This window comes from Sminthopsis crassicaudata, chromosome 1 (assembly GCF_048593235.1).
Source record: "Sminthopsis crassicaudata isolate SCR6 chromosome 1, ASM4859323v1, whole genome shotgun sequence".
NCBI classification, from domain to species: Eukaryota; Metazoa; Chordata; class Mammalia; order Dasyuromorphia; family Dasyuridae; genus Sminthopsis; species Sminthopsis crassicaudata.
In genome coordinates, this window is record NC_133617.1 from 433,808,043 (window position 1) to 433,832,553 (window position 24,511).

Here is a 24,511-nt window from a genome sequence, read left to right on the forward strand (position 1 = left end):
TTATTTATTTATTCATTCATTCATTCATTTATTTATTTATTTATTTATTTATCTGTTTATTTATTTATTTATTTATTTTGGGTGAAGCACAATCTAAAGAGTTACTATGGTAAATTCTTTTATAGAGAAAAAGACTTGAGATAGGAACCAAGTTTTAACAATATGGGAGAACGACCAGGTGAAACAGCTCTTTCTATCCACAACATATAATGTATGAAAATTTATTAGAGCACTAGGATTTGCCCCTGATCACAAAAAATTTCTTAGAGGCAGGATTTAAAACAGGTTTTCCTGGCTCTGAGACTAATTTCCTCTTTTTCTTAGCATCTCCTTAAGTTTTGTATTTAATTCTTTGAGTTTTCTACTTATTATGTTATCTTTAAGTGAGATATACTCAGTTAACTTTGTGAAAGTAGTAAGGTACCATGAAGGAGAGATGGGAAGTCGCATTTACCAGGCAAGTTGAACCAATATCACCATCACCTTATTAATCTTCATTTCTCCTCAGTCCCTGATAGAGATAGTGTCTATTTGGTTATATCTTAGAGTGAAAAAGAGGAAGTCATGTCCAATGATGCTGGAAAATAGGTTGGCTCAGGTTGTTTAGGGTTTTTAGATATAAATGGAAGAGTTTACATATTATCATAGAGGCAATAACAAGTCATTGGAGTCGGCAGAATAGGGTAGTCACATAGTCATATCTTAACTTACAGAAGTTATTTTTAACATCATTGTACAGCATGTTCTGGAGTAATGAGAGATTTGAGAAAGGGAGATAAATTAGAAGATTTCAGGTAAAAGCTGATAAAGACCTAAACAAAGTTGCTAGATACATGATTGTAGAGATGTTGATAGAAGAGATGTGAAGGTAGAAAGAACAAGTTTGTCAACTGATAGAGATATATATACAAGGTGTTAAGGATATAATATGAATCATGGGCCAATAGAGCAGATTGAAAAAAAACTGGTTATATAAGTAGAAGGTAAATGAAAACTCAGAGAAGACATTGTCTAGGAGAGGGTTTGTACAAATATCAAATACAACAAATAGTTTGGAGAAAATTAGGTTTAAGAAAAGACTCAATTAAGAGGTCATTGATCACTTTGGAGAGAGCATTTTCAGTTGTGTGATAAGGTTGAAAGTCAAATTGCAAAAGTCTGAAAAGTGAGTGCTAAGAGAGGGAGTAAAATGAGCTAATAGAAGTTTTAAAAGGAATTTGACAAAGGGATAAAATATAGAACTTGAAGGCTTGAAGAAATGGTAGGGTTTAGTGGCTAGAAACTGGAAGATGAATGGATGTCCATCAGTTGGAGAATGGTTGGGTAAATTATGGTATATGGAGGTTATGGAATATTATTGCTCTGTAAGAAATGACCAGCAGGAGGAATACAGAGAGGCTTGGAGAGACTTATACCAACTGATGCTGAGTGAAATGAATAGAACCAGAACATCGCTGTACACTTCAATGTTGTATGAAGATGTATTCCGATGGAAGTGGATATCTTCAACATAAAGAAGATCCAACTCACTTACAGTTGATCAATGATGGACAGAAACAACTACACCCAGAGAAGGAACACTGGGAAGTGAATGTAAATTGTTAGCACTACTATCTATCTACCCAGGTTACTTATACCTTCGGAATCTAATACTTAACGTGCAACAAGAAAATGGTGTCTACACACATATATTGTATCTAGGTTATATTGTAATACATGTAAAATATATGGGATTGCCTGTCATCAAGGGGAGGGAGTAGAGGGAGGGGGTAATTTGGAAAAATGAATACAAGGGATAATGTTTATAAAAAAATTACTCATGCATATATACTGTCAAAAAATTATAAATAAAAAAAAAGAAATGGTAGGGTCTAATGAAGATTTTTTTAAAATGGGGAGATAGGTATATTTGAAAATAGTGGGGAAGAAACCAGTTGATAGGGAGAAGTTGAAGATTTGAAAGGTGGAGAAAATGATTGAGATTGATCTCATAGTCTCCCTTCTTCTGAAGCAAATTGCTTACATGTAAAGGAGTTGGATTTGATAAGGAAAAGAAAGACTTATTTTTCAGAGCTAGCAGAAAAAAGAAAATAATGGAAATTTATGTTTAGGAGTTCTGAGGTAAAGAAACTGGGAGAAGAGGGAACTCTCATTTAATGGCCTCATTTTTTTATTACTATAGTATTAAGCAACATTCTTTTTTTATAATTTCAAATGTACTTGAGTTACATTCAATAACCTTTTTGCTTTTAACCATGGCATTTTGACATCATGTAAACACAGTCTGAATATCCCAACACTCTCTAGACATCTAAAGAATGGCACTCTTTAATACGAATATTATGTTTCCTCATAATTTCAATGAAAAGTGGTCTCCAAAAAGCAGATGTACTATGGACAATAAGATTTTCTACTAAGGTATTATTTCTGGAATTTTATCATTAAAGCAAAATATACATATATATATATATATGTATATATATATATATATATATATATATGACTGAAAATATGCAGACACACACTATGGCTAAATATATGAGATGTAAAGATGTAATATATTATATATGCATTTCCAATATGTATGTATATGTTTATATATACATATATATATATAAATAATATACCTCTTTCTTCTTTACCTGATGGGTATACAATCTCAATAGTGGTGTAAGGTGAAGAGAGGAGTGATATTAAGTTCAGGGTTTAATTCAGTTTCTATATAGAGCATGGTACCCCACAACCCACACCTAGAATAATATAATCATATATAGTATAGTCCCATCAAGTTCCAAGTTCAAAGCACCTCTGGGTTTGCATACCATTTCTCTGTGTTTTTTTTAAGGGTTTCCCAATTAAGGTAGTAACATCTAGCCTGGAGTCCTGCCTCTATTTTTCTATGCTTCAAGCTGTAGATCCTGAGGATTCCATTTCTTGTACATAGAAAAGGACAAATGAAACAGATTAAAATTTCCTAACTAAAATTTCAGGATTGCAAGGTCTAAAAGTAAAGAGAAATCAGTTCTAGGATTATCAACCCTTTAATGAGAGAGAGACAGAGACAAACAGACAGAGAGGGAGGGAGAGAGGGAAGGACAGAAGGAATGTAAGGGACAGAGAGGGAAAAAGAAAGGGTGAGATGGAAGAATAGGTAGGGAAAGGAAGAAGGAGAAAGGTATGGAGAAGTACAGGGAGAGGAAGAAGAAAAAAAGAGGGAGAGAGGGGTGGGGTGGAGACAGATTAAGCAATATTCTTAGTTGAGGCAGGGGGAAGAGGTATAGAGTCCTTGATGAAGGAAGAGAAGATATGGAATAAATTTTGTGGGAGTGAGATAGGGAATAAATCAGGAATGAATAAAAAGACTGGCTTGCTGTAGCAAAGGACTAATTGAGGTTAGGTAATAGGAATTTGCATTGTATAGGTCAGCATGGTTGCAAGATGTCTTCCAAATTCATCCAGTTTCTTGTAAATAGGCAAATGTAGATGAATCGTGAGACTAATGTAAAGCTGAGATTTAACAAGAAAAATCAAATGGGCAAGGGATTAAAGAATAGGGAACAATATAGATTTTTAATGGTTAGATAATAGGTTGAGGTTGGAGAAGGAGGCAAGTATAGCCAGAGCAAGAATAATGTTCTGAGAAACTACTGAAGAATGGAGGAATTAGAGGTCTTTATGGGAGTGAAAAACAGGGAGGCACGAAAGTTACAATTTCTAAGTAGGGAAGTGGGAATACTTGAAGGTAATGGCAAAATCTAGTATGTAGCCATCCCTATATGGAGCTGCAATGTAGTGAAGGATATTAAAAATTTCTAATACAAAAACAGGATCCGTAGAGAAGAGGAATATGGTAAGTTAGGTACTGAATTTTTGGAAAAAAGGAGGGAAAAATGTCTTGGTTGGAGGGTAGAGAGTTCTATATACCATAGCTACTAAAATTTGGATTGGAAAGAAAATGTTAATTGCATGAACTTCAAAAAACAGAAAAAGTATTGAGTGAGGAGGCAAAGAGAAAATCTAGAAGTGATAATGGGGATCAAGGAATATTCTGAGTCTTCTTTCAGGACCCATGTGTTAAAGGATATGTGAGAGAAAGTACAGTCAATGCTAGAGAGGATAGCTCAAGATACAGTTCTCAGAGCTGGATCTCTCTGTGAAGACTAATAGATGGAAAGAATGTGTGAGAGAAAGAATTTTGAAATGAAGGGGAACAAAATGGCAGGATGGCTCATGGATTTTCAATGGAAAGGCAACTCTAAAAGTTGGTGGTTTTGGCTTTTTCAGAGTTTTAGCACTGGCTCCTCTGTTTTATGGACCATTCACCCCTTTCTTATCAAGACAGATTTGGTTTCTCAGAAGGATGGTCCATCCCCTTACCTGGCATAACTGCACTACTAATGCCCTACTGTTTTTGTGCTGTTTTCTGTGCTCTTTCATGTCCCATTTCTATCTCTCCTTACCCAAATGAAAGAATTTCTAGGTTAAGGCTATCAGATAAAGGACTTTTTTTCCTATCTTCCCTTCCCATCTTCTTTTTCTCTCTGATATGATATAATGATGTGATTAGTGAATGGATAATGCAGTACAGTAGCTCCAGAGGTAGGTAAAATTAAATAATAGATCCATAAATCTAAAGCAGAATGCAGATGACATTTTGTACCACCATCTCAAATTATGGATAAAGAAACCAAGGGCAATTTCCTATCCTTTTCCCTTATGGAGAGAGGAGAGAATTTGAACTTATTGTAAAGAGGTTGGCCAAAATCCAATTTTTAAAAAATTTCCCCAGTTTTTCCTGGAGTTTTTGACTCTTTCTTTTGTTAACATAAGTTTTCAGAGATATATTAATTTTCTTCTGAAGATTGCTTTAGCTGCTGTATATAAGTTTTGTATAGTGTTTCTTATTTATATTTTTAACATAATTATCTATTGTTTCATACTATTTACAGTATGACATAGCTATAAATAAAAATTCTTATGCTTAAGTTAAAAAATCAAATTTATAAGTACAAAGTGGAAAGACATCATTAGATTACAATTTTTATTGAAAAAGATCTGGGGTTTTAGCCAAGTAAATGTTCAATATCCATAAATGTTATTATGACATCTCAAAAAGCTCATGTGGTTTTTGTAGCATTAACAGACATGGATTCCAGGAATAAGGAGGTGATTGTGCATTCTGTTCTGCTTAGATTATGTCTAAAGTGTTATGTTCAGTTCTGGAAACTATATTTTAAAGAAAGTCACAGATAATCTCGATAGCATCTATAAAAGGCTAACTAGGAGGTTGTAGGGTCTTGAGATCATTTGAAAGAACTGAGGATATTTAGTCAATTAGTCAAGTCAAAAACATTTATTAAGTGCTTATTACATATTAAGCTCTGAGGATACACAGAAAGGCTAAGACAACATCTCTGTTCAAGAAGCTCACATTTAAATTGAGGAATTACCATGTAAGTAACTGTATACAAGATATGATAAATACAGGATAAATTTGAGGTAATTTCAGAGGGAAGTCACTAACATTGGGGGTGAGTGAATAAGAAAAGTTTCTTGAAGAAGGAAAGATTTGAGTTGAGTATTGAAAGAAAGCTTGGAAGTCACAAGGCAGAACATTCTGATATAGGGCACAGTTGGTACAGAAAGTCAGGAAATGTGTCTTCTTTGAGGAACAGTAAGAAGGCACATAACTCTGAATGGTAGAACACATGGAATGGAATAAAGCATAAGAAAACTGGAAAAATATGAAGGGGTTAGCTTATGAATATCTTTGGAAGATAATCAGAAGCTCCTGGAGGTAATAGGGAGCCAGTAGAATTGAGTACCATGGTCAGACATGTGTTTTAGTAATATCTCTTTGACTTCTGAGTGAAAGAGGGCTGGGAACTGGGAGTGATGTAAGGCAGGAATATCAATTAACAGGTTATTGTAATATGAGGTAATGAGGGGCCTATACCAGATTGGGTCTGTGTCAGAGGAGAAGAGAGGATGTATTCTAGAAATATTTCAAAGGTAAAATGACAGGACAGTGGGACATATTGAATATATGAATATAACATTTCTTTAAGCCTTGGTAAATAGGAGGATGATGATACCTGTATTAATAAAGAAGTTTGAAAAAAAGGGAGAGATAATAGTTGTCTTTAATTATTTGAAGGGCTAGCCTGTCAAGGAGGGATTAAATTGTACTTGTTTACAGAGGGCAGTACTTGGAGCAAAAGGTAGAAATTGCATAGAGATAGATTTAGGTTTAACTTAAGGTGAAATTTTTCTAATAATTTGTTCAATCAATTTAGTTGTGTCCAGCTTTTCATGACTTCATTTGGGGTTTTCTTGGCAAAGACACTGAAATGGTTTGCCTTTTCTGGCCCATTTTACAGATGAGGAAGATGATGCAAACGTTAAATGTCTTGCCCAGGTTACACAACTAATAAATATCTGAGGCTAGATCTGAACTCAATTCTTTCTGATTCCAGGTGCAGTGCTCTTTCCACTGTGTTACCTAGCTGCCCTTTTCCAATAATTAAAATAATAACAGTAATAATAAAATCAGAATAGGTTATTGTAGGAAGTGGTGGGTTTCCCTTTATCTTTATGAAAGACTGGATGACTGCTTGTTTAATATGTATATACTTACAACTACTTATTACATCCCCCAAATGTACTTATTTTTATTAGTTTACCATTGAGCAAATTTAATTGAAAATAAGGGCATCTAATGAAATAATATAGTAAGAACTGTAGCAATAAACCAAAGATGCATTTTCATGAATATGTGCCATTAGTGGGAAGAGTGAACACACCTATAAATCCCACACAGAAAGGCTCATATATAAGGAACACACATGACCAGTGCACATGAGAAAAGGGACAATTCGTGCTTCAGATGCAGTAGGTATTATCTTCTAGTGTTATCACTAGTTTTCTCAAATTAGAGAATATTTTGGTCTCTTATGAAAGTAATGAGAGAAAGAAAGATGCAGGAACAAAAATTCCTCTCGGTTTGCTTATGTGGGTAACACCCAAGCCTTTTCAGGTCATGCTCTATACTCATTCAGGTATGGGTTAGGCTACACTGCTGCTGAGATCCCTTCCAACTCTGAAATCTTTGATTCTTACTTAAAAAATATAGTAAATTTGAGGAGAAAAAGCATGATTGACAGGGGGATAAGGGAAGGCAGAGTAAATTGGGTCTGAGATGAACCTTGAATGTAAATAAAGATTCTAAAAGGTAGAGATGGGGAAGGTAATGTGGTGGGAGTTAAATACATTCAAGTGGGAGATTTGAATGTTAAATTTAGGTAATGACAAGTTATTCATTTTAGCTGAAGTGTAGATTATTCAAAAAAACATAATGTCAAACAAAATAGTTGCCCCCTATGGATATAAAAATTACAAAGCCCAGGGCGGCTAGTGGATAGAGCCCTGAAGTCAGGATGACCTGAGTTCAAATGTGGCCTCAGACTCTTAACACTTCTTAGCTGTGCCACCCTGGGCAAGTCACCTAACCCCATTGCCTCATTTAAAAAATCTGTGCATGTTAGATTATTATTGTTATCCAGCATCTCCTCTTGTTTGCTTTTCATTAGGAACTAAAGCAGAGTTGCTATGGAGACACGAGTAAGACACTGGATTTGTAATTAGAACATCCTCGTTTCAAATTCTGCCTCAGAACTTACTAGCTGTATGATTCTGGGCCAGTCACTTAATTTTTCTTGGCCCTGTGAAATGAGGGAGTTGTAGTGTCCTCTAAGATTCCTTCTGCCTCTAACTCTGTGATATTATGATCAGAATTTAAAATGAGGTCTTTTGCATCTTAGGAAAGATTTGATACTAGAAGAGTTTATAAGACAGAGAAATGCTATTTAGTTGGCAGGATGAAAAGAGTTGGGAATGATGTTTTGGAGTAGGGACCCCATTAATCACTCAAAATAAGAGGTTTCTTCAAGACTTCTGCAGAGATACCTGGAGATCAAGGTAGGGGGACAAGATGGTAAGTGAGTTGGTAGAAAGGCAGAAAGCTGGAGTTCTGAGGAAGGGAAAGCATTATTATATTTGGTTTATTCTTCCCATTGAAGTCTAAGGGGATGATATGACTTTTTGGTAATTCAGAGTGGTAATGTGATGTCTGTCTGAAACAACACTGATATTTGGTCCTATGCCCAATATTATCATTTATGGAGTCTTTCTTTTTCTGTGGCCAGTGCAGCAAATGAAGTAATTTAGAATATAAGAAGCAAAGCTAAGGTCATATAAAGCTGGAATTGCACTGCTATTACTCTTGATTTTAAATGAGAAATGAGAAATAGTTTCTTAATGATCAACACAGCAGTGTTTATGGGAGGAAGGCAATAGAAAAAATCCTAGCATAGTTTAAGATCCTCCCTGAGAGAAAATTAAAAAAAAAAAGCTATTCCCAGCTTAAAACCTTTGAGCCTATGATGCTGGTCTTCATGTCATCTCCTACTTAGGTCAAGTTAGGCTTCAGGTCACCAAATGCTCCTTCTATTGAAATTCCTACTCTTAGCTTTCTTCCCAGCTCTTGGCATAGTGACTTTTTTGTGCAGAGTTGTTATTCTTCTTTTCATTGTTGTCCAGTCATTTCAAATATGACTGAACTGACTGTGACCTGATTGTTTTTTGGCTAAGATAGCTCATTTTACAGTTGAGGAAACTGAGGTAAATAAGAATAAGTGTCTTGCCCAGCTACTAAGAATCTGAGAATAGATTTGGTCTCAGTAGGATGTCTTCCTGATTCAAGGTGAAGCACTTTATCCACTGTACCACCCTGCTGCCCTGTGCATAGCAAATAGGCTTAAGAAATTTTGGTTGAACTGAAGTTGTTTAGATTTTTAGATAGTGAATCTAGATGAGCCCCTATTGCAAAGCTCTGTGAGAGGAGAATCAGAAAAAGAGTCAAGAAACAGGGATTCTTGTTTAGAAGCTAGGGGATATAATGAAGAGAATGATGAACTTGAGGTCAAGGAATACTCAAGTTCAAATTTGCCCTCAGATACTCAGTAGCTATGATTCTTGGTAAATGGCTAAAATCTTTGCCTCGGCTCAGCTGTCAAATGGAGATAGTCATAGTGCCTGGTGCAGAGTAAGTATTTAAAAAAAATGCTCATTTTCTTCCTTTGTGGAGTTGGGTGAATAACTTCAGATTTCTGTGTTTTAGTCTTCACATCTATAAAATGAAGACTAAGGACTTTTATTTTATTTACAATGTTTCAGGCTTAAAAATGTTTGTTGAATTGATTAAAAAACACAGTTTATTTTTGGGGGTGGCTTTGCTTATATATTGAACTGAATTGTTGAACTAACCCATTACTATGTAGAACAGTTCTGTTATAATGTATGTTTTGAAAACATGAATTTGTTCTAATGCAATGGACATATTAGGGGACATTTTGAGCATAATTTGAATTTTGGGTTTGTACATATTCAGTTCTTTCTGTGAGAAATATTGAGGACCCAAAACACCAAGCCACTTCACACTAACTCACAAGCTGCGACCTTTCTGATGATTACTTCTGCAATCGGATTTCAGGTCTTTGTCAAAGTAGAATGTCATTTTTTATTGCATCATCTTCTGGTGCAGTAGGAGTTTTACCTTATTTTTCTGAATGCCTCATATTTGTCATTTCTTACTGAACAATAATATTCTATTACATTCAGATATCACTTTTTTTCCCTAGCCATTCCCTAATGGATGAACTCCTACTTATTCTAAAATTGCATATGCCTACCATCTATTGTCTGCATCCAAGTCAGTCAGAGGACCAAGAAAAGAACTTTGGAACCTTCTATTACAGCTCTCTATCTGGGTTGAAACAAAGTCCATTAATTGGTACTCCTTGGGATGACCTTTTAACAAGACACACACCTTCCCGACTATAATATCATCTAAATCATATCTCTTACATTCCAAGTAATATCTTTAAAACTCTCATCAAGTTAATTGCTGAAATCTAGGTATACAGAGTCTACCAATTTCCTATCAGCTTGCTTACCCTCCAGGAATATTTATGCATTAACAAAGGAACATGCTGGAAACCAAATAAATGGATTTCCAACAATGGGACTTTCATCTCAATTTAACAAACATTTATTAAGTGTCTGCTGTATGGCACTGGGGATATATATATATATATATATATATATATATATATACAATCATGGGTCTACAGAAGGGCTACTTTTTGGCACAGATTCTTTAGATACCCCTAAAATAAAAATTACTTCCGTGATAACATATTTGGGAGGGAAAAAGTCAATATCAGTGTTGATATTGACTTTTTGCTGTGTCATGGCTTTTTGCTGTTTTTGCCCAAATGATACCCCTGCTTTTATCTTAGAGCGGTACTTTAAATTCTGACTTACTTTCATTAGGGATGTACAGGTAGTAAATTACCTGCTGTGGCAAACGATGTACTTCTAATTTAATTGCCCTCCTTTTGTGGATATCCGACTAGTTAATTGTTAGCCTCAATTTCCTCTCCCTCCTTTTATTTTTTTTTCCTGACTGCTTGGCATTGGCAGGAGAATGAGAAACTACATAGAGAGATGGGTTCCCTAACACAATCATTCATTTCTGAGTGCTGGGGACATGCTACCCCAGGGGATGCTAATACACTTTACCTTTTGCAAGCTGGTTTTTTTGGTAACACACCCAATTAAATCCCACAGTGGGAGCTAAGTCTCCTAGCACTTCAATGCCTGTCTATGCTATAATAAATAAATTGGCTCAGCAGCCACAAACATCAAACTATCAAGGAAACTGGGTGTGACTTTTGCTCGACCCTTAGAGGCCTGCTGGCTGTACCCTTAAATGCAAGGAGGTGGGTCATAAATATCCCATAATGTGCAATATAAGCCAACAGTCCTAACTTTAAGAAACAAACAACTTTTTTTTTCTCAAGAATTGAGTACATGTTTTGAGTAAAAGAGAAGAGAAGCTTTTTAAAGGAGATGAGATATGAAGAAAATAGAGGGTAACACTCAAACCATCAATTCTCTTGTCTTATTTGTGCTTGAGATTACCTTTCAAAGTTGAAGTGAAAAGGCAGCTAGGTGACATAGTGGATAGAGCACTGGCTCTGAAGTCAGGAGGATCTGAGTTCAAATTTGATCTTAGACACTTAATACTTCTAGGCAACCCTGGGCAAGTCACTTAACCCCAACTGCTTCAGCAAAAAAAAAATAATAATAAAAAAGTTGAAGTGGAGAGTGTTTAAAAAAAAAAGACAAGAAAATGAATATATAGTAGAGTGTTCCACTACCCGTAGGATCCAGATGAGTATCCCTAACCCACCATGTGATAGATGATGGTAGCAGGATTTTTTTTATCACTCTCTTACTTTGATACCTCCTCAGTGATTGTAGAGAGAATAGAATCAAAGATGAAATTCTGAGAACTTTTGTGGTATCTTTGTTTTCCTACATTTTATGGAATTCATATACCTTTCTCATGTTCCCCATTAGATTATAAGCTTTTTGAGAATAGGAACCATGTTTATTCATATTTTTATCCTTTAGTTGACCGTGAAAGATGCTCAGTAAGTATTTGTTGAAATAAGTTAGCTGCCCAAAGGGGAAAAATGGCTTCTCAGTGTCTACAAAGTAAAGAGGGGAAATTCTCAACCTGATATTCAATGCCTTTAATAATCAGGCTGTAATAAAGCTTTACTTCCTATTCTTCTAACATTGCCTTCTTCAGGACAGAATGCTTACTTTTCTTTGAGCGTTCCCTAGGTTTCCTTTCTCCATCCATGACCTTGCTTGTGTTGTTTTTTCTTTTCTTTTTTTTTTTTTTTTTGCCTTCTGAAAGACAATATTTTATTGTGGAATACAGTGTAGCACAGTGAACAAAAGACTAGCACAGTTCAGTGGGTACCTCACACATCCTATTTGAGTAATATATAAAAAAAACCCTTGCTCAGAAAGGCCTACTAGAGCACATATATGCCCCATTCAGTTCTCCCAGTGTTATTAGTTCAGGGGGTTTGGAAAGCTCCCAACAATTCTCATGAAGGCAGCGTGGTTCAATTAGAGATATAGTCCCTCTGGGGTGCCTTCTTGTTTCTTATAAAGTACATTTTCTTTAGATTTTTTGAAGTCTTCATTTGTTACTTTCATTCTACGTTCTCTTAAGGCCATGAGACCAGCTTCTGTACAAATTGCCTTAATATCTGCTCCAGACAAGTCATCTTTAGCCATGATCAAATCATCTAAAGTTACATCATCTGCCAAAGTCATTCTGCTTGTATGAACCTGAAAAATGCGCTTCTTGGTCTTTTCATCTGGCAGAGGGAACTCAATCTTTCGGTCAATACGGCCTGGTCTGATTAGTGCTGGATCCAACGTCTCTATTCGGTTTGTGGCCATAATCACTTTTACATCTCCTCTAGAGTCAAACCCATCCAACTGGTTCAAATATTCCAACATTGTCCGCTGAATTTCTCTTTCTCCACCTGAATTTGAATCATACCTTTTGGTCCCAATGGCATCAATTTCATCAATGAAAACAATCGATGGAGCACATTCCTCAGCTACTTGGAATAATTCTCGAACAAGCTTGGGCCCATCTCCTAAGTACTTCTGTATAAGCTCAGAACCAACAACTCTGAGGAAGGTAGCTGAGGTCTGGTTTGCTACAGCTTTGGCTAACAAGGTTTTACCTGTGCCAGGCGGGCCATAGAGAATGACTCCTTTAGGTGGTTTAATACCCATCTCCTCATAATACTCAGGGTGAGTAAGAGGAAGCTCCACAGATTTCTTAATTTCTTGAATTTGGTTGTCCAATCCACCAATATCAGCATATGTCTCCTGGGGGGCCTTCTCTACTTTCATTACCGTAACAAGAGGATCTGTGTCATCCATTAGAACTCCTATCACAGCATGAACCTTATGGTTGAGGAGGACAGAACATCCTGGCTCTAGCAGATCCTTGTCTACAAATGATAGAATGCTGACATAATGCTCTGATCCCACTGAGGTAGACACATTAGCATGATTATCATCAATGATCTCCTCCAAGGTCCCTACAGACATTGGGGTCCCTCTCAGATCATCCACCTTTGATCGTTCTTCCTCTTGCTTTTCTTCCAGAGGTTTCATCTGTTCTTGATTTCTGATGAACTCTTCTTCCATGAGAAGATAATCTTTAATTCTCTCCAATTTCAATAACTTTAGCCTGCATTGTGTGTGAGGTGTTACAAGTGGCAATTTGCTGGCAGCATCTGGTCCCTTTGTTTTCTTCTTCTTTTTCCCCACTCTAGTTGGAACAGGAGGCTCATACTTCTTTTTCTTGTCTTTGTCATCCTTCTTGCCACCTCCTGGACCATGTCCACCACTTTGACTTTGATCCATCTCGCTCCCAGCTCCCCTACAGTCTTCTTCAACGCCGGAAGTCGTGTTGTTTTTTCAACATGAAATGTTCTTTCAACCAAACACAATCCTCTCAAAACTGCCTACTGAGTTTTAACTGTCCTTGAAGACCTATGTGAAATACAACCTCTTCCAAGAAGTCTTTTCTCCTCTCCTCAATCACATGTGTCATCACCAGGTCCAGATTAAGAGTAAACCAATTTCTCTCTGGGTCAAGGTGATCCTGGTTCACCTCCAGGAGCCTTTTACTGGGCTTTGAGAGGCAGCATGGTCAGGAAGCCCTAAGGAAAAATCCTGCCTTAGACACTTAGTAATTATGTGACTCAGGCAAGTAACTTAATTTTTTTTTTTTGTGCCTTATTTAAAAAATGAGGGGGGTAAACTTGATGCTTTTTTAACCCTAAACCTGTGATTCTACCACCCTTTTGAGTTTCAGCATTGGTAGGGACCTCAGAAGTTTTCTAATCTAACTCATACCTAATCGAGATTCTCCTTGTGATATTAATTGGGAAGATGACCATACATCCTTTTCTTGAAAGTCTCTATAGAGTAGAGTCACACTTCCTTCCAAAGAACTCCATTTCCTTTTACAATAATTCTAATTATTGGAAAATTTTCTCCTTTTGTTTTTTCCTCTCTGGTGATAGTTCTATTATTTAATTTGTTATCTTGTATTATTCTGCCTAATACATTGTAAATACCTGTTGAGGCAGGAAATGAATGCTTCAACTTGAACACCAACCATTTTCTGCAAATCATTTCACAACAGATAATCTCACTAGACAAGGTATTACTTGAAGTTGTTCATGGACATTAGTGGATGATGCTCTACTTTCTCATAATAAATACTAATTTATTTTTATAGGTCAGATGAATTTAGAGCCAAGAGTAAGAAAACAAAGAGCCTCTTGTTGGGCTAGAAATCTCTTGGTATTTTGGCAAATGTCCAGAAATATCATCTTCTTAAGTTGTGCTGAAGCATTAATCTTCAGTTTTGTAAAATGTCCAATTAGTTTGCATGATTTCTCTTCTCCCTGCTCCCTCTCAGACCAGTGGCTGAGACAACAATGTTTTATTTTTGCTGCTGATAAGCAAGTCCTTTGTCTATGGCAGTTTGCCAAATATGGAAAACATTTGAGGTAACCCATCCTGGGAAGTATAAGGGAGATAAAAATTTCTGATATGGTCCTCTAGTTGTTTTTTTACATAAGATGGTTTCCTTTTACTTTGACTCATGAAAAAAAATACCACTATATTTCTAAAGGGCTCCTTTATGAAAAACATATTAGTGGAATATCATCTGGGTTTAGCATAAGCAAGGAAGAAGCAAGTATGCATTAAGCATATACCAAAATCAAGAGGGCAGCTAGATGGCATAGTGGTTAGAGTCAGGAAGACTCATCTTCCCAAGTTCAAATCCTGCCTTAGACACTTCCTAGCTGTGTGACCCTGGGCAAGTCACTTAACCCTGTTTGCTTCAGTTTCCTTATCTGTAAAAATGAAGTAGAGAAGGAAACAGCAAACCATTCCAGTACCTTTGCAAAGAAAACCCCAAACAGGATCACAAAGAGTCAGACATGACTGAAAACAACTGAATGATAAAAATATGCTTGCATACAAATACAAATAAAAAGACAGTCAGTCCCTACCTCAAGGAGCTTATATTCCAAGGGGAAGATGATATATAAAAGAGCTGAAAAGCAGGTGGGATAGTAGCCTAGTGTGTTACAAACAAATCTGGGAGAGAAATGAAGAACAGCCAGGTCCTTCCCCCAAAATGGAACTCACTGATTAGTCAGGAGGTACTATTCCTCTCTCTGTAATATATTTATTCTTTGTCCTAAATCAATACTCAGTACTATAGAAGGGAACTTAGAGGTCAACTTGCACCTTTATTCCAATTTTAATATTGGGGAAAATTAATTCTGGTGAGTTTGTGTCTGCCTGGGATCACAACTTCTTGTTGTTCAATCATCTGCTTATGTCTAACTCATCATGAGCCCATGGATTATAGTACACCAGTCCTTTCTAGCCTCTGCAAAGTCAGTCCAAGTTCATATTCATTGTTTCCATGACACCAGAAACACATTGGTAATAAAAACCAAATAGGATTTGAACTTAGCATCTTGGATTTCAAATCTGATGCTTTCCCCATTCTACCACTAGTTTTCAAAGGATTTAAAGGAAGACATGAGCTCAAATCCAGTTTCAGACACTTACTAGCTATATAATCTTAGGCTTAACCTGTCTGACTCAACTTTCCCAATTAGAAAACAGGGATAATAATGGTACCCACTTCTCAGGATTGTTGTAGGGATCAAATGAAATAATATTTGTGAAATATTTAGTGTAAGAAACTGAGGCAAACAGAAATTAAGTGACTACCCAGAGTCACATAGATAGTAAATATCCAAGATTGAATTTGAATTCGTCTTCCTTCTCTGAGCCCAGTGTTCTATCTATTGTGCCCCTTAGCTACCTCCTCTTTTCACTAGCCCTTGATGTCTCCTAATTCCAGCATCTGCTGTCCAGGTAGAGAGAATTCAAGAATAAAGGTTTGTGTAAGGTATAAGATTAATGTGCCCATTTGGAGGAGGGTGAGGACATATTGCAAGGGAAAAATACATGTAAGTCACCTCAAATTCAGGGTTTAATACACAAGTTACGAAGGAAATTCAATTTAATTCAACAGTTATCTGTTTAATGTCTATTAAAGACAAGGTTCTGTACTAGATGAAATATAGTAACAGATGAGGAAACAGGAGAAGAGGTAAACATGAGATTAAACACAGGTAGGTACAGTGGAAAGAAGGCTCATTTATAGACTAAGGATCCAGTTCAAATAATTTCCGCCATTTTTCTGCCATTTTTACCTGTGTGGCTTGAGGTAAATCACACTAACCTCTTTGAGCCCCAGTTTATTCATGGATAAAATGAGATAGTTGCACTAGATGACTTCTAAGTTCTTTCCAGGTCTAAATTGATGTTTTACTAATTCTCTTGGGCAAGTTTTATTATTTATTTATTTTCACTTCTCAGGATCTTTCATATTCATTATTTCTCATAATGCAGTTATTTTCCATTATACATTTCATGTAACATACTTTATCTTTTCATTATATCCACAGTAATTCTCCAGTTGAGTCACTTATTTTGTTTCCAGTTCTTTGCTAAAATAGTAAAAGAGTATGTTTGTAAATCTTGGATGACATACATATTCTTTCCCTATATAATTAAAAAAATTAAATTTTATTTTATTTTCAAATGAAAGTTTGAAAAAAGTCCACCTTTTCTCTCTCTTATTTCTCTTCCCTTCTTCCATTGATAAAGCAAAGGAAAAAAAACAACAACTCGTCAAGTGTTATGGGCCAGAATTCTGTACTTTAAACAAGGATTCTTACAAGGTGCTAACTAAGGGGAATCTATAAGACAATGGTTACCTTGTTTAGCATGGTGCTTAATAGTTCTCTAGTTATTCTCTAGTTTAGTATGATTGATTTAATCTTACAACAAATAATGGTTCCCTAGTGATAAGATGATGGGTTTATACTCAGTATGATGAATAGATGTAACTGTCATAGAGCATGTAAGCTGGGACAAACTCAGCTAGACAGATTTACTGCATCTCACACCACCATAGGGGCTGGCGTCCCGCATTTCTCCACAGAGAGACCAAGGCCCATCTGAAGTTCTATTCACTGAGCCACGTAGCTGCCCCCACAAAGTCATTTTTCATAAAGAGAAGATATCTGTTTCCCTGAGACTCCCCACATCTGTTTGATAATCTAAAAATCTTTGAGTCTAAGGCAAAAGCTTTCACTCTACCATCCCTATGCCCAGATGGAAAAGGCTTAAAAATGCAACAATTTGAGAGAATTAGTAGACTGATCTGAATGAATTTTAGTCCAAGTGTAAATAAGGATATCAAACCATTTTTTGGCTTTGTTGGAAGGAAGGGATTAGAGACCAGGGGGGATGCTATAGAGCAAAAATAGGAAGCAGATTTTTGAGGCTGAGAGAATGATAAACTTCTCTTACTTCATAATTTTTCCTTTGCTTCAGATTTTCTTCCTTTTTGTTGGGACAAATAGAAGCTATGTGCAAAAGAGCTTTATATCCTTCTTAGCCTTGAAAAATCTAGAACATTATTATCTTCTATATTCTCTTTTTCTCTTCTATTATCCACAAATTCTAAAAATGTATAGGGGAAGAGGGTAAAGGGAAGGAAGCAGAGATCAGGGAAGAATCATATGTGATTTTAAAAATTCCACTTGAAGCCCAAAAGTTTGGTGTACTTAAAAAGAACCAAGAGAAATAATGAAAAATTATAATAAAAATAGAGAGAAACAATACATTTTTCTAAAGTGTGGTGTGTGTGGGAAGATTTCTGTAGTTGTTTATTGCAGTTGTTACTAGCAGTATTTGCCTCTTGTATAGCACAAAATATATCTAGAACATAAAGCCTTTTTAAAGGGAGTTATGAAAAAGGGTATAAATGAAAGTACCATCACTGACCTAGGTCATTCCCCTTCTGTCATTCTCCATATCCAATGGAGGTGATATCACCTAGGAAGTGATGTTTCTCTCTTCTATGGGTGGAAATGTGTATGTGTGTGTGTGTGTGTGTGTGTGTATGTTTAGGTATCACTGGAGTCATGATGGAAGGCAATCTCTTTTTCCCAGATCTCCAAGAAAGCTTTAAGCATTTATGCCCAAAACATTTCTTTTCAAACCTAATTATCAATCTTCCTGCCACCCAAATCTTTACTTATATTTCTTTATTCCAACAAAAGTTCTGGTTATTGACTTTGCCTAATTGATAACTTAAATAGATGTAGAGAAAAATGAATTTATGTGTAATTATTTCCATTGCCATCACTTTAGATTCATCTTCTCTAGCTCCTTTTTAGTTACAACCATTTAAAGATACCAAACCATATCTTACTGGAGATTTGAGAGATTTTATTTTTTATTTTGGAAGCAATTAAGGTTAAGTTATCTGCCCAGGGTTACACAGTTAGGAAGTATCTGAAGAAGCATTTGAACTCAGGGCCAGTGCTCTATCTACATGTACCTTGATTGGAGAGATTTTCAAGAGTATCCTTGATTATATTTGATTTTTACTTTAATTAACTTTTAAGAGCCTAATCTGTATAAAAGAGCCTATTCATATTAATATAAGTTAATGTGTAAGTTCATTGGAGAAGTATAAAAATGCCACGAGAGAAATCTAAGAGAGAAAGGATAATTTGTTCCTTAGACTTAGAGGCTTAATCTAAGAATGAAGAGTAGAGACTATCCAGTCAACATTTTCATTTTATAGATCAAGAAGCTGAGGCTTAGGGAGGTTAACTTGTATGCCTATTGACACAGAGATGGAAAAGCCACAGCTGGAGAAATGGAACCCAGGTTTTCTCACTTCGGAACCAGTGCAACCTCTAGCTTGACTTTAAAGCATGAATGACAATTCTTCAAGGCTGGAATAAGGCAGTCTGAGAAAAGACATGGAGCTAGAAAAAGATGGGATAAACAAGGAAGCCCAAACAACTAGCTAAAGCATTGAACATGGGGAGGGCAAAGATGATGAGAATAGACTTTTTAGATTAATAAGGCTGATCTTTTCTTCATAGGCCATTGAAAGATTTGGAGGAGAGGAATGACATCACTAGATCTCTTCACACGGAAGATTGGGTTGAAAGTCAAGTGAAGGATTGAAAGCAGCTAGGTGGCTCAGTGGATAGAGTACCAGATCTGGAGTCAGGAAGAACTGAGTTCAATATGGTCTCAGAATCTCAGTAAGTCATTTAAAAAATCTGTTTACCTCAGTTTCCTCATCTGTAAAATGAGCTGGAGAAAGAAATGGCAGTATATTTTCCAAGAAGATCCCAAATAGGGTTACAAAAAGTCAGGCATGATTGAAAAAACAATAACAACAACAACAAATGAAGGATAATTTGAAGGGAGAAAGGAAGAGACAGAAAGACTGCTTATGAGTCACTGTGATAGTTCAGGCCAGGGCTATTGAGGGCTTGTATTAATTAGTATGATGACAATAGGAATAAAGAAAAGCCAATGACTGAGAGAGCTATTTTGAGGATAAAATCTATAAATAATAGTTCTTATTATAGTGAGGTGACAAGAATCTATGACTTCTTTTCTTTCAGGATTAAGTAGGGCTGCAGATAGCTTAAAGATTGAGATTTCATGGGAGTACCTGAATGGCAGTACCATTAACAACTATACTTTTTAATGATATGTGAGAGAGGTGTAAACATATATTGATTTTAGCACAAATCTAAGTGACCTGAACTTTTATCCAATTATTTGGTCATTCATTCATTTAACAGATACTAAACATTTATTGTATGCAAGGTGCCATGTTGGTACCTTATGAATTCCTTGGTTTCAGACAAATTAGAATCTAAATTAAATTATTGGAGTTATTCTAATTCAAGCCAAAAAAAAATCACTACAAAAATCTTCTTCTAGAAGAGGGAAATTTTCACATTTCACTGGACCTAGAGTTAGGTAAATCTGACTTCAGTCTTAGATACTTATTACTTATGTCACCTTGTCCAAATCACTTAAGCTTTTTCTATCCTGTCTCAGTTTCCTCCTCTATAAAATGAGAATTAATTAAGCATTCACCTCCCACAGTTGTTGTGAGGATCAAATGAAATAGTTTATTTAAAGTGCTTCACACAGTGACTGGCACATAGTAATTACTTAATAAATGTTTATTTCTTTATTCATTCCCAGTGAGTTTGACACAAATTCTTGGCAATTTTGCATTATTTGAATAATTTGAGAAAAAACCTGGTGATCATTAATAGCTAACCTGGCTTCATAAAAAATAGGTGATGATAATCTAATTTAATTTTTTTAATTGATAGAATGCTAGACTGGTATGTTGATGGTATTCCTTTTATCTACTGTCCAATTTTTTCTTGAACTCATAATTCTGGACCAAAGACTGGGCTGATAGATTAAAAGAGGGCAGCTCAGGGGTGCAATAGATAGAGCACTGGGTATGGAGTCTCGAAGACCTGATTTCAAATCTGGCCTCAGGCATTAGCTGTGTGGCTCTGGGCAAGTCACTTCACCCTGTTTGTCTTAATTTCATCATTTATGAAATGATGACACCAAATGGGATCATGAAAAGTCATACATGACTGAAACTATTGAACAATAAAAAATTTCCACAGACATTTTTATATTTTAGCAATGTATTTGACAAAACCCTTCACATAATTGTTGTAGACAAGATTGCAAGCTAGCAGTTTTGGTTATTTGAGTTTTTTAAAATGATTTTTCATTTTTTTCAAATATATGTAAGCATAGTTTTCAATGTTCATTTTTGTAAGACTTTGTGTTTTAATTTTTCCTCCTTTTCTTCTTTGCCTCCCCTCTTCTCAAGACAGTAAACAATCTGATACAGGTTAAATATGTGCAATCCTTTTAAACATATATATATATATATATATTTGTAGAAGAGATTATTGTTAGTTTGATTCAAAACAGGGCTCATGGCACCTTGGAGGCAGGGCTGTCATAGATTGTTCCAGGATCTGTTCTTGGTATTATTCTGTTCATCAAATTTGTAGATGATAAAAAGTAAGAGGTAAGAAATTAATTCTCACTGGAAGTGTTTAGATGAAGGCTATATGACCACCTGTCAGCTATGATGGTTCTTGCTCAGATAGGGAAGCACTAAATGGTTTTTGACATCCATTTCTTTTCAACTTAGAGAGTCTTTGATTCAGTAGTAATAATAGGAAGAGATTAGGTAGGTTTTCTGTATGGGTGAACTCTTGACTTTCCTAAGTTTTTGCCTACCTTTCTCCTTTAAAAGGAAACTATTCAGAGCTCCCGGCATCATTTTATCAATAACTTGCAAGTGGACATAGATCTTCTTATGATTATTGAACAAGTAAAGTTTGTTCATAATAATAGGAATAATTTACAAATATTATTTAATTTTATTCTTACAACAACCCATGAGGGAGGTGTTTATAATACCTTCCTCTTAGAGAGGTGTAATGTTCTTGAATTGTGAGGGTCTGGTATTCTGCTCAATTATAATCCTTCTCTGGGAGATCTGTAAAATCTTTTCCTCTGTGCGCAGGTTTCTTGGGAGCTCTGAAATCTCCTCCAACTCTTGTCCTTTCTCAAATCAGACTGGTCTCCTTTCAGCCTGCTGGCGTCAAAACTTTATCCCAGAGACCATTCTCTCAGACCCAATGCTGCCCTTCTTTTATCCTCCCAGAGAATGGGCGTGGGATAACGCAAGGGCTTTTGGGAAACATTACTTCAACCAATGAACTTGCTCCTCCTAGAATTCCTAAGGTGTAAACTCCCTTTAAAGGCCCGAACCAAAAGTCTGAGCCAGAGAACTGTCAAGTCAACCTGAATTCTCACCTTGTCACTGTCCAGACAACCTGAGTTCTCACCTGGTAATCCTAACAGAGGTGTAGAAGCTGAGACAGAAATGAAGTGATTTTTTTCCAGAGTAACATAGATAGTAATTTCCTACATGAAGATTTGAACTCAAGACTTTTTGACTTCAAATTCAGTATTCTAGTAGTTATGCAACCTAACTGCTCATGAATATGCTTTATTGTGAAACTATAGTCTATTATTAGAGAGCATGTGAGTAACTGAACAGATACTTGGGCAAAGAGAGATGTACCTGCAGTGAAAATGGTAATTTATTTGTCATGAGATATGTGGAGGCTAAATGTGTTAAGGATGTCATGAAAACCCTAAAAAGATTTAAACTAGACAGTTCTTTCTTGAAAGCTGTACACAAAGAGCTTCCAGAGGGGAAGTTTTGACTCTTGATATACCTATTGAACATAGACCATCATCAGGACTTAGAATATAATGACCTTCCAAATGCATCCATCAACATTCCCCACCCCCCCCCTCTGAGGTTGGGGTTAAGTGACTTGCCCAGGGTCACACAGCTAGGAAATGTTAAGTGTCTGAGATCACATTTGAACTCCGGTCCTCCTGAATTCAGGGTTGGTGCTCTATCCACTGCGCCACCTAGCTGCCCCTAAATGCATCCATCAAATGAGAGAGAATATTTATAAAATAACTTTTTGCAGTGCTTGACACACAGTAGTTCCTATATAAAAATGCTTATTCTTTTTTCTTCCACAGTTGTTTTCCTTATTGTTCATTTTCATATATTCTTCATAATGAAAAAAGGAAAGCAATCTCTACTTGAGAAAAGAAAGAAAAACTGAATAATGAAAGGGAGAAAAGAATGAAACATCTGATGCAATTTTAGAACAAGAGCAACATCTTTTTTTCTTTTCTTTTCTTCTTCTTTTTTTTTGTTTTTGTTTTTGTCTGGGTACGATAAAGAAAATAGAAGCTTTGGAAAGAGTCGTATTTCTCAGAACCCCAGCATTTGATGGAATGACACAGACAATTTAGGAGAAATTGAAAACAAATTGCCCAAAGAAACTGAGGTTTTTACTTAAGTGGACGCCATAATTCTTTAACGGTGTTAGAAGAACATAGAAAAAGATGTTTTATTGGAATAAAATAAGTTAGATTCCTTTAGCAAAAGTCAGAGAAGAGCTCTTGTCTGAGTGAACTAGAATTGGCTGATGATACTGACCTTACAAGGACAGCAAAAGGTATGGAAGGCTATTCAGATATTGCCAGTGTATTCAGGGATTGTATCCTTGATGATGATGATGAGGCATAATGAAAGTTTGACACCTGAAGAAATCAGAAATCTTTCCAGAGATGAAACATATGTCCACAGCTATGTGGGACTTTAATATTGAATTATAAAACAGTTCTAAGTTAATATCTATTATAGATATTGAAAGACATGAAAAAATAGTTGAATTTGGAATATGCTGAATCCTTTTTTAAAAATTAAATTAAGATCAATTTCTAAATGTAATGAAGAATAATAATAGCTAGCACATATATAATAATATAGTCCTTCAAAATTTGCAAAGCACTTTACAAATATTATCTTATTATTCTGAGAAACAGCCATTACTATTTTATTATCTCTATTTTATTATCGAGGAAACTGAGGCAGACAGGGGCAAGTGACTTGTTCAGGGTCACAGCTAATCAGTTTAAGAAATGTAATTCAAACTCAAGTCCTCATGACTCCAGATCCAGTGCTCTAACCACTGCAAATATAATGAAAAGTATTTCCTTGCCTATTTTTTTTAAACTTTCACAATGATAAGATTTAAAAAGGAATTCATGATTCTATATACAAGACATTCTTTTTGTGTGTGTGTGAGGCATTTAGCGTTAAGGGAGAAAAGTCTTGGAAGTATTAAATGTCCACATTTTCAACTCAGGTCCAGAACTGGTACACTATCTAGCTGCCCCATGTGATTTTTTTTTTTATAAAGAGGGAAACTATTCTATTTCTTTCTTTCTTTTCTTTTACTTTCTTTCTTTTTTTGTTATTCCATTTCTTGATGCCTATAGACCCAAATTCAAAACCCATCTCAGAAAACTTAGCATCCCATTGCAACTTGTATGTGAATCCCTCATGTACTTAGTTTCATGGGCAACCACAAATATTTTGGAATTATTCTTGTTTTCATTACTCACTTAATGATTCCTATCTGCTGTTGATGCCTTAGATACAGAGAGTGTGGGAACTCTATGAGAAGATATCTGAGAATGTCATTAGTCCCTTACAGGAGGTGATGCTTGCTCTATGAGGCAGTTAAATGGCACAGTAGACAGAGAACCAGGCCTGGATTCAGATAGATGAGTTCAAATCCAGTCTCATAAACTGTGTGACCCCCTCCCCCAAGAAAGGCATTTAACCTCTGTTTGCCTCAGTTTCCTCAGATGTAAAAAAGGGACCTTATGATTAAATAGAATAAAGTAAAATGTTTGTAAAGAGCTTAGAAATGCCTGGCATATAGTAAAAGCTTAATAAAAGCTTGTTTCCTTCTTTTCTTCCCCAAAAAGTGTGGAGTTAAGTATCCAGAATCATAGGTATCATCAATGGCAGCCAACAAACTTACATTTGTCCTTTTCCTCAAGGGAAGATGAAAGTACAGAAACTAGTAATGGGAAAGTACTATGTTCATTATTTCTTGGACATGATAATGCAGAATGA

The 24,511-nt window shown here is 35.8% G+C and overlaps 1 long non-coding RNA gene and 1 pseudogene across 2 annotated transcripts in view; one reads left to right on the forward strand and one right to left on the reverse strand.

Annotated features, from left to right (window-relative positions):
• Positions 1-5,369: 5,369 nt before the first annotated feature.
• Positions 5,370-24,511, forward strand: part of LOC141550198 (uncharacterized) — a 235,030-nt gene continuing 215,888 nt past the window's right edge. For both annotated transcript variants that reach the window (XR_012484540.1, XR_012484539.1), the window contains exon 1: positions 5,370-5,453. This is a non-coding gene — a long non-coding RNA (uncharacterized LOC141550198). The remainder of the gene's footprint in view (positions 5,454-24,511) is intronic.
• LOC141550197 (26S proteasome regulatory subunit 4 pseudogene) lies at positions 11,782-13,410 on the reverse strand (annotated as a pseudogene).